General features: G+C 40.4%; 1 protein-coding gene across 1 annotated transcript in view; it reads left to right on the top strand.

The window, feature by feature from the left end:
- Positions 1-15,616, top strand: part of LRP1 (LDL receptor related protein 1) — a 2,772,300-nt gene that overhangs the window by 959,729 nt on the left and 1,796,955 nt on the right. The window lies entirely within an intron of this gene.

Genomic DNA, 15,616 nt, shown 5'->3' with positions numbered 1-15,616 from the left:
GTCCCTTGCGAGCAGCGTGGCTTGTCAAGCATGTCATCCCAGGCAGACAGACACTGGATCCCCTTTGAATGACACCAGACATTAAGCCAATTGTTAAAGCTGATCATCTTGTCTCTATATTGTGGCATCATTCTTGGTGAAGGAAGGATACTGCTCAGGGTTAGGGTCATACCTGCCTGGGCTACATAATCAGAGAGCTCCTCTATGTCTCTTTTCATGCAGTCCAGGGAGGTGCGTCTCAGGTCGTTCACACCAGCATGGACAATGACTGTGTCATATTTGTACTTGCTGTGGAGTGACCCAGTGCTTGTGTTATGTGGCGGATTCTAGCGCCCGATAGGCAGCTTACTGTGACCCTCTCCTTGTTCAGCCTGGTGAGTGGGACGTCAGTGTGTCTGACTATGGAGTCACCTATGACAAGTATGTTTGGTGTTGTATTTGGCCTTAAGGGCTGTGACTGCTTTGCACACTGCTTTTGTGGTTTATGTGTTGCTTGTGGGGTGTCTTGAGGTAGCAGTTGTTTGGGTGTCTGCTTTGGAGGCCTCTGCTGTTTAGGTAAATTTTACTCAGAGCCTCCGAGTATGTCTTTGTGTGTTTATGTGTTTGATTCAGTGGAGTGGTAGCATTATGTGAGGCTGGTTTTGTGGTGTGTGTAGTTGCCTTCTCCTCCTGTCTGGTCTTGCCAGTCCTGAGTTGAGAGAGCTCAGCCTCCAGTTTGGCTAAATAGCTGCATCTCTCGCAAGTATTTGTGTTATGTGGGAGGAGGAGAGGGTTGTCTGTGTACATGAGGCAGTTATAACATTGCTTCAAGATTCCCAGATTCACCAGCTGGACCGAGAGGAGATTGACAACTGACCTTTGGACATGCTAGAATAATATTGGGAAATCCTTAATTGAAAACAAGGGCCAGTGGGGAGTGAGGGTGTAGTGCTTTTAATTTTTAGTGCTGACTTATATAATTGCTTTAGTGAGCAAGTGCCAGGTAACTTGAGTGCAATGTGATACAAGTAACTAAATGCAAAACGACAAACAGTAACTTTCTTTCAAGTGAAACAAGGAAATAAGTACAGTAAGCAATGCAGATATCACTAGTGATCCACAGAAGCTGAGAAGTTGCGTATTAGGTGAATTAGCTTCCAGGGAAATAACAAGCAAACAAACAACAAGTATATAAACAAAGCTAGATTCAGTAGGCCTGGATCTAGTCTATGCTAGAGCAAACAAGGTGAACCAATTTCAGTAAGATACAGTTCAAATATTCAGGCACTATAAACCTTTAACCAGAAAATTCCCAGCTCAGAAGGGCAGAGTCCAGCCTCTTCTCCCACAAGAGTGCAGACCACGAACCTTCTTAATGTAAAATAACTGGCCTGAAGCCCAAGTGCCTAAACCAGAACTAATACACTTGGACACTGGGCTCTCAATCAGCAGTTCCCAACTTAGAAGGATGAAAGCTACCTGTCCTGCCACCACAGTGCTTGCCACAAACCTTCCTAATGTAAAACAACTGGTCTGAAGCCCAAGTGCTTAATCCAAAAGACTTGAATGATAGCTACACTTTAATCAAGTTACAACCAAGCAGTAATAAATACCATTGAATACTTTAGAGAATGTCTGGATTAGTGCTCAAGTTACACAAACAAAGCTAGATCCAGCAGGCCCGAATCCAGTCTATGCCACAGCAAACAAGGCGCACCAACTTCAGTAAGAAACAGTTCAGATATGCATGCACTATAAGCCTTTAACCAGAAATTCCCAGCTCAGAAGGGCAGAGTCCAGCCTCTCCTCCCACAAGAGTGCAGACCACGAACCCTCTTAATGTAAAATAACTGGCTTGAAAGCCCAAGTGCTTAAACCAGAATTAATACACTTTTAGAATAACAGACACTGAGCCCTCAATCAGCAGTTCTCAACCTAGAAGGATGTAAGCTACCTGTTCTGCCACAACAGTGCAGACCACAAACCTCTCAGTGCAAAACAACTAACTGGTCCGAAGCCCAAGTGTTTAAACCAAAAGGCTTAGAATGAGTTACACCAAGCAGTAATAAATACAATTGAGTATTTTAAGATGATGCAAAAGTAAAAAGAAGTAGGTAAAAACACAAGTACAGTAAAAGCAGATGAAATTTTTTTTTTTTTTTTTTGTGTCCAGGACCACGTGCGTGTAATAACTACATTTAAACATGTAACGATCAATTATTGAAAAACTAGTTCCTGATTCTCTCAGCGCATCTACACATTTGCTTACAGTCTAAGTAAGACCCACAGGGGTTTGTACTGCATTTTTTGGCAATGTACTGCTGGACCTAGTAAAGTAATAATGCACAAGCATATCTTTAAGGCTCTTAGCACATCTAAAGAGACAGAGGGAGCTTTATTGATGTTCTAAAAATAAACCCATTTAGTATTCTCTTCCAACAGTTTCTAACTAAACAGCTTGTCGAAGATCTCAGCATTATAATCTCAAAGTACAATTCTAAAACCATATGGAGTTTCATTTTCTCTAGGACATGATAGACTTTCAACATTGTATGGCTTAACTTGTTGCACAGATGCATTCTTTAAGCTAAAGAGGTGACTTTTCAATAGACAAAACGCTGCACCATTTGGTACAAGCTTTAAATGTCTTTCTGGTCTTTAATTGTATGTAAAGCAAGAAGTTTAGCATATGGACGTGGTAAAAACTAGATCTATACAAACTTTTTTTTCTGTTGTAGGCTTTCTGTATAGTCTTATATGGATAGCTACTTTTTGCTTTCTGAGTCTGGTGCTTCAAGTTTAAGCCAAATTTGTTTTCTCTTAAAACATAGTGTGAACATTGGCTCTAGATTGATGTCATTGTTGATATGACACCCTGACCCCATGTTCAAACATGGTAGAAAAGGGTTTGTGGATAGATGAATGGGTTTAGTAATAGTAATAATAATAAAATAAAAGTGATCTTTATATCTAGTAGTGTGATATGCATGTTTGATAAAATTTACTTCCTTTGATACAATACCTCCCCAGTAAGATCATAAGTAGGGCAGAGGGGTGCCTACTTCTGTATCTTTATCTTACAGGTACCAGGTGCCGTAAAACACAAAAGTTCTATGGCAAGCAAAAATTAAGCTCTTATATTTTACTACTTTAGACCCTTCTAAAGAAAAGTTTAAAGGGAGTTAATCACATGTTTAGATTTGATTGTCACTGAAAAACTAGTGTCTTTAATTCTTTCTAAAAACTGTCCTTAAACTTGATGCTTGTTTAGTATAATCATCAGTAAATTAAGTTTCCGCCAACATTTTTTGTATAGTTACCGCAACCTGAAGTCATAAGTCTTGCCTGGAGGATTGGTGCGATTTTTGTGTATTATGGTTGGTAGGAAATAAAATATTGATTCCCTACAATTATCTTGAACATCCCATTATCCTGTTCTACAAAAAAAAAAAGGTAAAACATTAAAGCAGTGATGGTGAATCTTTTGGGTTTGGTGTGTCAAAAATTTGGAAAAAGCTTAACCTGACTCTGCTTGTGTGTTAACCCCCCCCCCCCCCCCGCGCAAACAAAAAAAGTAAAGTAAAATAAGTAAGTAAAACAGCATGGCTCTCAATACATCAGAGATAAATCTCAACAGAATCAGGGTCAAATCTGGAAATAAGAGACATGGACAGATTTAAACTACCAGTGTTATTAATTTGAGACACTGAGAAAAAAATGAACGTGAATTAATATACATTTTCTGAAGTAAAATTAGTCTGTAAATCTATGTATTGTCATTAAGTTTAAAAAGTTGCCAGTTTTAGGATTGACTAAGAGGGACAGTTGAGAGGAATGTAAAACAGCATGCACTTAGAAATGCAGACTACTTGCCCTTTGCAGAAGTGTAACCACGAAGAGGAAACATGTCAGCACTGACCTTTGCAGACTATCGAGAAAGTATACTGAAATAGCCTTTGAGGTTAATAACTTCCTTACCTCTGCAGCAGTGTTGTTGAACTGGCTCTTGGTACAAAATAATTCAATGCATTTCACACAAGCAAAAAATGCAAAAGCAGTTTCTTTGGTAACTTGGGTGTTGGTGAACTCAGGTGCGTCACCTAAAATGTTGTGGTGTGTCATCTTTGATACACATGTCATAGGTTCGCCATCACTCGACTTTAGGGTTTTTCAACTTTCGCTGTTTGTCTCCTAGTATATAACCGTTGATCATATGGGTGTCAAGATTTCGAAGTAAATCCATATATGTACATACATGTGTGTGTGTGTGTGTGTGTGTGTGTGTATGTAGATATATATATATATGTGTATATATATATATATATATATATATATATATATATATATATATATATATATATATATATATAATATGTGATAGCGTTGCTTCATGTTTAATGCAACATGGAGGATTATGACTGGGTCTCCAGTCGTAACCATGTTATGAGCTTGAGAAATGGTTGCCAAGGAACTCAGTTCAAAAGGTGAATCTTGGCATCCATATCAAACACATAATTGGTTATGATCAGTGAGACCCGAAGATAACTCTTTGTAGCGCATTAAGCTTTTTTATCTATTTCTGTACTGCCAGCTACAAATAAAGCACTTGGCAAGTGCCCTCCTAGACAGCAAGTAAATGCAATTGGAGGAAAACGTCAGGGAACCTTTTAAATGCTGTTCTAATGTAGTTAAATAAGTTACTTACAGATTGACGTTTGTGAACTACTATGGATAGAATGACAAGACATTTAAGGTATGAATTTGTTTTTGTTTGTTAATTTTATAAATACATTTAGTGTTCATTAATAAATTAAATGAGACAGCAAAATCATCCTTATATGACTAAAGCTATTCCTCATGTTAACATTTCATTGGAATTTACTCAAATGCCACATTAAAAAGAAGATATAGATACATTTTGGAGAAATATCTATGAAGATCCTGGGGGACATAAATATGCTGAATGGATAGAATAAGTAAAAGAAAGAATGAGAAGTTTAAATGTACAGGATATGAAATGGGATGAAGTAATAGCCAGAGAAACTGAAACAGAGTTAAGAAAAGCTCCTAAAAGTATTAACGTCTTTACATGAAAATTTAGCCATGAGTAAGAACTATTTATATGCGCGCCCTGAAGTAAGCCTGGTTAACAACAGGAAAGACAATGCTCCTACTTGAGAGCAAACCTGCAAGCTATCCTAAAAACTATAGACCAGTATCTTGCCTTCTGATGACGTATAAACTATGCACTTGATTTGATGCTGACAGAGTTTATAGTCATTTAGAAGAAAACTCAAATATGGCAATAGAAATAAAGGGTAACAAAGTCATATGGAGCAAAGGATCATTTGTTGTTAAAGTCACAGTGGATAACTGTAAAAAGGGGAATAATCTAAGCGTGACATGGATAGACAAAAAAAGCATTTGACAATATCCCACATTTATGGATAAAAGCGTGCTTAAAAATGTATATGATACACCCTACATTGATCAATTACATTACAGCGACCATGAAACCGTGGCAAACCACTTTGCAGTTAAGCCATGATAAATGACCAGTTTTTATTTTAGGGATAAAAAATTCAAAGGGGGGATATTCCAGGATGATTGTGTCACCGTTGCTCTTTTGTCTTGCCCTTAACCCATTGAGCTGTCTACTTAACAGATTAGGTCATTGCTAGAATTTGGCTGCCAGAAAACAGTGTAAAGACTTCTCATCATTTTTTGTGGGTGACTTAAAACTGTATAGTTTATAACATGAGGAACTGAAAGTACAACTGAAGGTGGTCAAAACATTTTCAGATTACATAAGAATGTCATTTGGTCTTGATAAATGTGCAAAAGCAACCTTTAAAGAAGGAAAGCTGTAGAACCAAGAAAACATCAGCCTGGGACAGGAATGTGATATAAAAGAACTTGAGCAAGACGGAATGTATAAATATTTGGGAATTGATGAAGGATCAACAATAAACCGTGAACAAATGCATAAAACGTAGTAAGAAATATTTTAGAAGACTAAAATGAATACTAATGTCTAGGAACAAAGTCCAAGCTATAAACCAATTTGCTCTTCCTGTCCTAACTTAGTTTTGGAGTGATTCACTGTCCCCAAAAGGCATTGGATTGGAAACAAGAAAAATGCTTTATGCTTATCAAATGGTTTATAAAAGTCATTGTGTTATACCAAGACTACATATTACTCATTCTGAAGGAGGTATGGGTGTCCTTAAAATTGATTACATGTACAGAACTGCAATCCTAGGACTGCATACATATCTTCTGACCTCACAAGACCCAAATGTAGTGAAAGTTTTAAAACATGAGGAGAATAAATCTAAGATGACTTCTCTGTTAGTTTAGCAGAAGCATATCCATGTCAAGCAGGAATGGAAATCAAATCAGAAGTAGATAAAAATCAGGCAACAACTGAATGTGCCAAAAAAAAAAAAAAAAAACAGAAAAAAGAATATAAGGTGAAGGATCAGATGAAAGTGAAGAAATGTGGAAAATGCATAAATAGAGTTGCAAGTACAGAAAATTCTTCAACTTCATGTTCATCAGGATAGAATGCAGGAATAGTTAGAGAGGTAAATAAACCAAAAGATGAAAGGTATTGGTGACCCAAGATAGTGGACTTACATACATAGTGGTTTGTAAAGTGCATTGAACATGTGGGAGAAATGGACAAATGTAGGGTTTGTAAAACAGAATTAAAAACAGTCGCACATCTTGTTGGTTGTGGTATACTAATGGTAGAAGGACTGTATACTGAAAGACATAGTAATGTGGCAAGACTGTTGCATTGAGGATTGTACAAGCATTAATATTGAAGTAGCTGAAAAATATTGGAGACATGAGCCACAAAGCATTATAGAAAATGATGAACTGTATATCACCCATTACCAACAGTTCAAAAAATAGATGCAAGAAAACCAGATACAGTAGTCCATGAAAAGAAAACAAAAGTAGCATTGATCATTGAAATTGCTACACCCAGTAACTACACTGTCTTATGTACAGAGAGATGGACATTCATAAAATCCCAGGATTTGTAGGCAGAAATGAGGGCACTGTGGAAGGAAGATACCCAGACAGTTCCAGTAGTCGTAGGAACAATGGGTCTTGTAAAAAAAAAAAAAAAAATTTAAACCGTACTTGGTTATATTACTGATGCATTTAACTCCATATGAATTGCTGGAGGAGTCATTACTGGGCACATTGTGGGTTCTGCGGAGCACTTCTGGCTAACATCAAAGATGGAAACAATACTAATTTCATGAACTTTAATCGTACTTTGACTTAGGAATGGGGTCCATTCTAGTCATGGTATTAGAAACCCAAAAGACTTTTGTTGTTGTATCTTTCGGCTTTCCCCGGTTAGGGGTCGCCACAGAGGAACTCCGGTCCGTTAATGATTGGCAGTAGATTTTTACGTGCCGAGTTGCCAGCCCTGACGCACAACCTTCAACGAAGGTACGCCTATTCACGCATGTCTCCACACAGAAGACGCTTTAGCTGAGAATCGAACAGGACAACGTCTTACTGTGAAGCGAGTTTGAGAAATTAAAAAGTGAGAAATCACATCAATTAGTAAAACATTCATATTATTAAAGTACTACATTAATTACAGTTCATTTCAAAATTTAAAAAACAGTTTTGATCCTGTGAAGTTGAAATATTAAGTACAAATTGTATATCTAAATTTAAAATGTTAATTTGTATGTTTGGTAGCAAAAATCCTAGAATGTTATTGACTTTTTTTTTTTACCATTAATGGTCTCTCTCTGTTTACTAAGCAGTCAGTGAATTGTGATGGCAGACTAAAAAATCAAGTCTTACCAAAGAATGTCTTTAAAACTGTCTCACCAGAGGTTGTACTACTGTGATCACTACTGTTTAGAGGTGGCAAGGCACTGTCACAACCCTGGTTGTCATATGTTGGTTTTCTGCCTGTTCCTCAGAAGTAAAATCTTTCATGAGGTGTACTGTCTTGCCCGTTATAATTTTTCCTGGCTTTAGGTGTGTGTTCAGTGTTATTTGGTAGATTGGTTCTCATTCGTTTACTTCCAGAGGTTAATGAGTCAGTGTGTTGTTGGTGCTTGTGTACTTTACTTTGAAGGAACTTTGTGCCGATCTCGTACTTGAAGGAACGTCCTGCCATACTCGAACTTGAGCTGTCAAAGCTGTGATGCTGATGCGAGTATTCTTTTTCTGTGTCCCAGCCCTTTGCTGTCGAATGGCATCTGCATAGAAGTACCTTTTCCATTTTGTACTCCTGGTGTTCTCTTCAGTTTTGTTTTACCTGCTTTAGATTTCCTGCTGATTTTTGTTTTTCATTTGTGGTATGCTTGCTGTGTGTCATTTCAGCATGTGCCAGCTCCGGTTACTACCCCTTATAAGTACTCTTTAATCTTAGTTCCTTTTATTTTAAGATGTTCCTTTCTGTATGAATTTGGATCCATTCTGTAGTGCTGCTATGTGCTTTGTTAATCCGTCACTTGGAAAAACCCGTCATCAAATCAAGGGTGGTACTTCAAGTTCTCTGGAGTTCCAACCAATTCCAGGTACTTTTCCCTGTGCATTATTTGTTTTCATTGCTCACCGTTCCTTCTGTCTTCTAGACAGTACATATGGAGCCAGGCATACAAATAACTGCATTTCTTCCATTTCACTGGTCTTGAATTTAAAAGGTACCTCTGTTTCTATTAAGCAGTAGTCCTGCAGTGTGTGCTTCTATCTAGACTGAGTATATTCTTCCATAGTTATTTGAGCAGTGCTCCTGTTGATGTTGTCTTCACTTCCAGACAAGGACATGCCTAAAGGTACAACTCCAAAGTCCTATAAAACTTTATTATAGACTGACAAAAACGATAAATAGCTTCAAGCAGTTTATTAAAAAAAAAAAGAAAGAAAGAAATAAAGCTTAAACATTCTACTGACTCCTTTGGCTGTGTCTTCTAGGGCAGTAATAAATTAAAAGAGGAACTGTACGGTTAAATTAAAACCGAAGTGATTGAGACCAGTCTATTATAAAACCACATGAATCCAAGTCCTTATTGTTAAGCACTCTAGTTTGTAGTGTTATACATTTAAAATAAGTATATTACATCTCTGAATTAAGTATACTTACTTTCTGAGGCACCAGTAGGGTTGCCACCATTTCAAATGCCCAAAGTGAGACATTTTTGTTACTAACATCAGATTTTGCAGGGCAAAACATACCCATGGTCAGTACAAAGGACAGAACTTTACTTTTTGGCCTACATAAATGCTTATTCTTGTAGCATTTTAGTTGCTTATTCTGTTTCTTATCACATTTAGCTGGTTTTTGATACAGAGTAATTGTTTTATGCAACTATTACATAAAATATAGGAAATGTATTTGTCCTAAAATCTCAGGGCATTTAAAATTTTTTTGATTTCTTTGCAGGACGCAACTGCCCAAAGAGGAAGACTGTCCCTCGCAAAGTGGGACAGGTGGTAACCCTAGGCACCAGTTCTGTACAGTTTTATCAGCTTTGTGAATTCCCCAGGAACAAGTGCAGAATTCAGAAGAAAGGTTGTTTTTTTTTACAGGACCCTCTAGATACAGTTACCTTGCTTTGATTGATCATTTCCTACACTGGCTTCCTGCTGAGTAACACAACACTTAAAGTTTGTGTGATGATTTTAAAGCTCTACCTGACCAGGAATCTCACCTTTTTAAAGACTTCTGGTGCCCTGACGGATCCACCAGTCTTCCTTTGGGCTGCTTGTGATTCCCTTGGTTCAAATTTGAGTTCCCCGAAATTGGAAGCTTATCTTTTTGTGTTGTTATCCTGTGAGATTCATTCCCAGGAAAGCTTTGTAAATGAGTCTCCAGTGCCTTCTGATGTGAGTTAAGATGCAGCTCATTCAGAGAGCATTTTGGGACCATTTCTAGTGTAATTTCTTAGCTTCTAACTTCTTTCCTAGTAAATCTCCTTAGGCTGAACTTTTATTTATGCTTTCCTTGGTCATGTTAATCTTAGTTTATTGTTGGGTACCTAGATGTCCTTTCTTTTCACTGTTGCAGTGTTCATCACATATGGGATCTCCTGCCAAGGATAGGCCAATGTCCGGCCAGTATACGAAAGCCTTTACATCCTGTCAGCATTGTATGTCAGATGTATTCTCCCCACGCAGGCGTAGGGCATAAAGGTGATGTATGCACGCTCAATACTCAGAACTTCTTTGCTGCCAGTCTGAATGCCTCATTTGAATATCGGTCTGAACACCCTTTGGTGAGCTGGTTTCTGCAGAATCATTTACGGATAAGTGCCCAATTCGGGTTCCTCCTTTTCCCCCTTTCATTGTGTACTTGAGAATCTATGTCATCCAAGAAGGGAAAAATTCAGTGTGGAATACAGATTCCATATAAAGGCCATCACAAGAAGTGTTTATTATGCTTAGGTGCTTCACACGATCTTACCCATTGTACCGTTTGCGAGGCTTTTGTTTACAAAATGCTTTGCAGCTGTCTGTCCTCTTTATCTATTTGTCTTGAGAGCCAGTGTCTCAAACTTTTCACCCAGGGTAACATGGCAAAATTTGCCTGCCCTGGGGCACAACTGTCTCTTACAAAGAAGCCTGAAAAGTCTCAGTCTGACTCTCCTGCTGTCCAGCCTCCGCCAGACGTCTCTCTTGAGGTGGATGAATACACCAGAGACTGTCCAGTGGTTTTCTCTGCTGCAGTCCTGTTTGAAACCAGCATGTAACTGGCTTCTTTCATGTCCTTTGAGGCAATACAGATCCCCACCACAGATGTTGAGGGAGAGACATGGCTGATCATTTCCAAAGATCCTAGGGAGATTCTCCAGATTCTGATTAGGGAAGAGGTCGCTGGTATACTTATAGAGTCTAGGCATGGCTCAGAGCCCTCTAGATTGGCCAACAGAAACAGAAAACTAAACACATTCCACAGTTGCTAAGGACCCTCAGAGGAAATAGCAGGACTTTACCCAGGGCCTGTTAAATGCCCTGATGGTCTTGAGACTTCATCAGGAGGTATCTGTGCCTGCTTCTCCTTGCCCATCTATTCCAACCAAAGGACTAGGGTCTGATTTTTCAGATGGGGAGGTAGATTCGGGAGATTAATCATTGGCCTAGTCCTGAAAAATTACCTCACCTTTGGACTGCGGATCAAAGGAAGGGGATCCCTTGAGTCCTGACTTTCTCTTTGAGGAGTTGCCCTTTGGGGATACAGTAGTTCACATGCTGGACCATTTTAAGTGGGACTGCTCACAAGTCTCTTAATATTCAAAAGAGATATCATGAGCTGTTGCAGATGGAATCTCCTAAACTTTCTGCTGTTCCCCCTATGTTGTATACATTTACAGCTGCCTGTTTGGTGTCTGATTCCCAGCCTTTGGCCCTTAAGAAGCCTGACCATTTTTATAAGGTGCCTGAGCCTTTTAGTACTTCTACAAGTGTCCTCCTTTAGACCCTGCTGTGGTCTGTATTTCTGCTGACAAGCCATCCAAGTTTTTGTCCTTTTCCAAACTTCCTTCTGATAAAAACAGTTGAACTGTAGAGAGGCTTAAGAAAAAGTGTGCACTTCTGCCAGTCTGGCCTTTAGGGCCATAAATTATCAAACCCATATGACCAGGTATGTTTTCCCCGTTTTGTCTCATCTTGGGGGAGGATGTCAGATCTTCCTGATTCTGAAGGTAAGACTCCTGCCCTTTTCTGATCGAGTTCCACTTCTCATTTTGCCTGTCATTCCATTTGAGATCCTTTCTGTCCGTTTCCTTGGCCATGTTCACCTGCCTCTCATACTTTCCCCTTCTCTTCCTGTCTGGCATCAGATTACTCCAAATTCCTGGGCTCTCTCCATTATCTGTTATGGTTATTTTATGGTATACATGTTCTCCCCTTCTCAGGTCTTCCTTAGCCTCCCTCAGATCAACATCCTCATTTTTCTGTAGTTTTGCAGGATTTACTGGAACAGGGCGCTATCCAACCCATTTCAGAATCCTAAAGAGGAACAGAGTTTTACTCCGTAATGTTTGTTTCCCAGAAAAGAGGGGTCCCAGAGACCGGCCCTAAACTTTGCCCTTCTAAATACTTTTCTAAAGATTCCTTCTTTCCCAAATGCTTTCCCTAGAGACACTGTTTCCCATCTTACTTGCTCAGTCTTTTCTCGTCTTCCTAGACCTAAAGATTCAATTTCAACCTCTATTCAGGAAGATTTTATGTTTGTGTTTCTTCCTTTCATTTTCAGTTCTCTGCTTTGCAGTTTGGGCTTTCTGTGGCCCCAGGGTATTCACCAGTTGTCTGCCCCCTGTCATAGCCTTTTGCAGGCTTCAGGGAATCCAGATATTCCCATATCTGGATGACCTGCTTCTTCAGGCTTCTGCAGGATCTGCACTTCAGCATACATGTGCACAGCCTGGTATTCACCATCAGTCTCAAGAAGCCAATTCTGACTTCTTCCCAAGACCACATTTTTCTGGGTTGCAGAATCCAAACTATTACAATGCTGGCTTCTTTTCTTTGTCCCAGGGATCTGTCTCTGATGACCTTCTTCCAATCTGTACTTCCCCTTTCCCTTATTCCTGCAAGGGAATTGCTCATAGTCCTGGGGTTCATGGCATCTAACATTCCTATGCTTCCCTTTGCAAAGCTTCACATGAGTAAGCCTCAGCAGTACCAAAGATCGTTTGACTTGAGCTTTGCCACCCTCTAGAGTTTCTGTTTCTCTTGTTCCTTGTCTCAGACTCTGGTTTCACTGGTGGATTTGGCAGATATCCTTTAATCCAGGCCTAACTTTTCATACTCCTAGCCCTACCCAAGAGCTGTTCACAGATGCTTCCAGTCTATGGTGGGGAGCCTGTTCAAACAATCTGAGGGTTCAGGTTCTATGACTCCTTCATCAGAGGTCAGACCATATCAACATAAAATAAATGAGGGCAGTCATTCTTGCTGGCCTTTCATTCTCTTTAGTCTAAGCACTTCATGCCTTGGATTTAGATGTCTGTATCTCATCAGGTAACCCTTCAGGCAGTTTATATCTCTTCAGAACACAACTGTGTGGCAGACTCCTTGAGTAGGTCCAAGACACTACTTCTCAAATGGATGCTTCTGTGAGATGTGTTTATGGACATTGTACATAAGTGGGGTATTCCTCAAGTGAATCTTTTTGCTTCCCTTCTGAAAAAGCAACCTCCTCACTTCTGTTCCAGAGTCCCAAGTCCTCATGAGTTGAAGGTGGATGCCTTGTCCTTTTCTTGGAAGGGAGTGTTCCCATATGCTTACCTTCGTCTGCTTCACAGGGGTCCTGCAAAAGATCAGATCCTTTCCTGCCTCTTCCAGGCCTTCTCAGTCCAAACCCAGAACCAGCAGAACACCCAGGCTTCAGTCCCAAGGTACTCACAGGACTAAGCAGTGGGGGGCTCCCACTTCCAAAGCAGGGAGTGGTAAGACTCCCCCCTATGGTAAACTGTCTCAATGACTTAACTTTAAATCTTCCAAGCCCTGCACAGCTGACTGTTCCTTTAGGGGGAAAAGATTGCCCTGCAGGCAAAAAATTGGGAACTCATTACCCATGACAAATTTGTTTTTAAATATAGTTTCCCAAGGATACAGATTCCACTTTCACTCCTTACCAACCCCACACGGTTGGCCAGATCTATCCCCAAATCAGTGGGCAGAGGCTCAAAAACAAATTCTCTCTCTCTCTTAAGCATTGGGCAACCTGTTCCAGAAGAGGAAAGGGGACAAGGTTTCTACTCAAGACTTTTCCTGGTGCCCAGAAAAGACAACTCCTGGCGTCCTATCCTGGACCTCTCTATCCTAAACACATTTCTGGTGATCCCAAAATTCAAGATGCTAACTCTGCACCAGCTGGCTTCCTATGCTAGGCAAGGATGCCTAGTTGGCAACACTGGATTTAAAGGAAGCTTTACCTGCACATCCCAATAAGGGAATCTTACAGAAGATACCTACTCTTCAAAGCAGGCTATATGCACTATCAGTTCTCTGCACTGCCCTTTGGTTTATCTACTGCGCCCGGGGTATTCACAAAGCATCTAGCTCCAGTCATTGCATTTTGCAGGCAAAGAAATATCCAAATATATCCATACCTGGATGATTGTTTAATTCAGGCAGAAAGGCAGGACATACTATTGAATCATCTGGTGTTTGTACAGAAATTGCTAACTTCTCTGGGGTACACCATAAACGAAAAGAAATCCTATCTTGTACCCTGCCAGCAAATTGTATTCCTGGAAGCAAGCTTGAACACGACTTCCCAGATGGCTTTCCTCACGCCAGAAAAACAAGTTCATTTGACAGACTGCTTCAAACTACTGGCCACAAAGACCCAGCTATCTGCAAGGAAAATACTGCAAGCCCTGGGGTTCATGGCCTCCTGCATTCTCCTATTTCATATGCAAGACTGCATATGAGGAAACTACAATGGTATCTAAAAAGAATATGGTGTCAACATTCATCAGGATCTAGAAGCAATGATTCCTATCATACCTTGTCTACAGATAGAGTTCCTTTGGTGGGCAGAGGCCTGCCACCAAAACAAGGAACTGCCATTCACTCTACCAACTGCCGCCCAAACCCTAACAGACGCATCAGACTATGCATGGGGTGCTCACCTGGCAGGGAAGTGCATTCAGGGCAAATGGAACCCAAGTCAGATGCACCTGCATATCAATCAAAAAGAAATGTTAGCTGTACAGAATGCTCTGACAGCCTTCAAAGACCACATTCTTCCAGTGCAATTAATGGTAAAGACCGACAACACCACCGTTATGTGATACATAAACAAGCAGGGGGGAAACCCACTCATATCCTCTCTGCAGACTAGCCATGACTCTGTGGAACACAACCTTGAGCTACCAAGTGCAACTACAGACTCATTTCTTGCCAGGAAAGCTAAATACACTGGCAGACGAACTAAGCAGAAATCTCATGGACCCACATGAGTGGAAACTGGAACCAAAGATATTCAACATGTTGAGAAACAAATGGGGGGAGCCCAGATATAGACCTGTTTGCCTCCCCCCAGAACTACCAATTGGAAAACTCTGCACAAGGACTGCCCACAAACAAGCTTGGAAAGTGGATGCCCTGTCCTTCACCTGGAAAACTATCAGTTTATGCCTTTCCCCCCCTTCTGCCTCTCCTCTCCAAGGTACTACTAAAGATCAAACAAGACAAACCAAGGACGATACTGATTGCACCAGACTGGCCATGCCAACACTGGTACCCCCTTTTGCGCAGTGTGTCACTGCTGGCACCATGGCACCTGCCTCAGACCCCTGCCCTGCTGTCCCAGCAGGAGGGACAGATTCTGCACCCACAGCTTCAAACCCTGAACCTGGCAGCCTGGCTAATTACCTGATCTCTCCATTACCATCCCTCAGTAAGCAAGTGTTGGATGTTATTCTGGAGGCAAGGAGGCCTAGTACTAGAAAATCCTATGCTGAAAAATGGAAAAGATTCTGTTCTTGGAACCAAACTCAGGGGATGGGCACAGCAGCGCCCAATTTACTCAGATTCTTCAATACTTAACTGAGATGCTTCACAAAGGCCTTTCCTTTTCCTCCGTCAAAATTCATGGCTCAGCCATTTCAGCACAGAATCACCTCTCTTCTGTCATCCA

This window comes from Protopterus annectens, chromosome 9.part0, assembly GCF_019279795.1.
Source record: "Protopterus annectens isolate FY-2018-M chromosome 9.part0, PAN1.0, whole genome shotgun sequence".
NCBI classification, from domain to species: domain Eukaryota; kingdom Metazoa; phylum Chordata; order Ceratodontiformes; family Protopteridae; genus Protopterus; species Protopterus annectens.
Note: the sequence above shows the minus strand (reverse complement) of the source record. Positions and strands in the feature narration are given on the sequence as shown.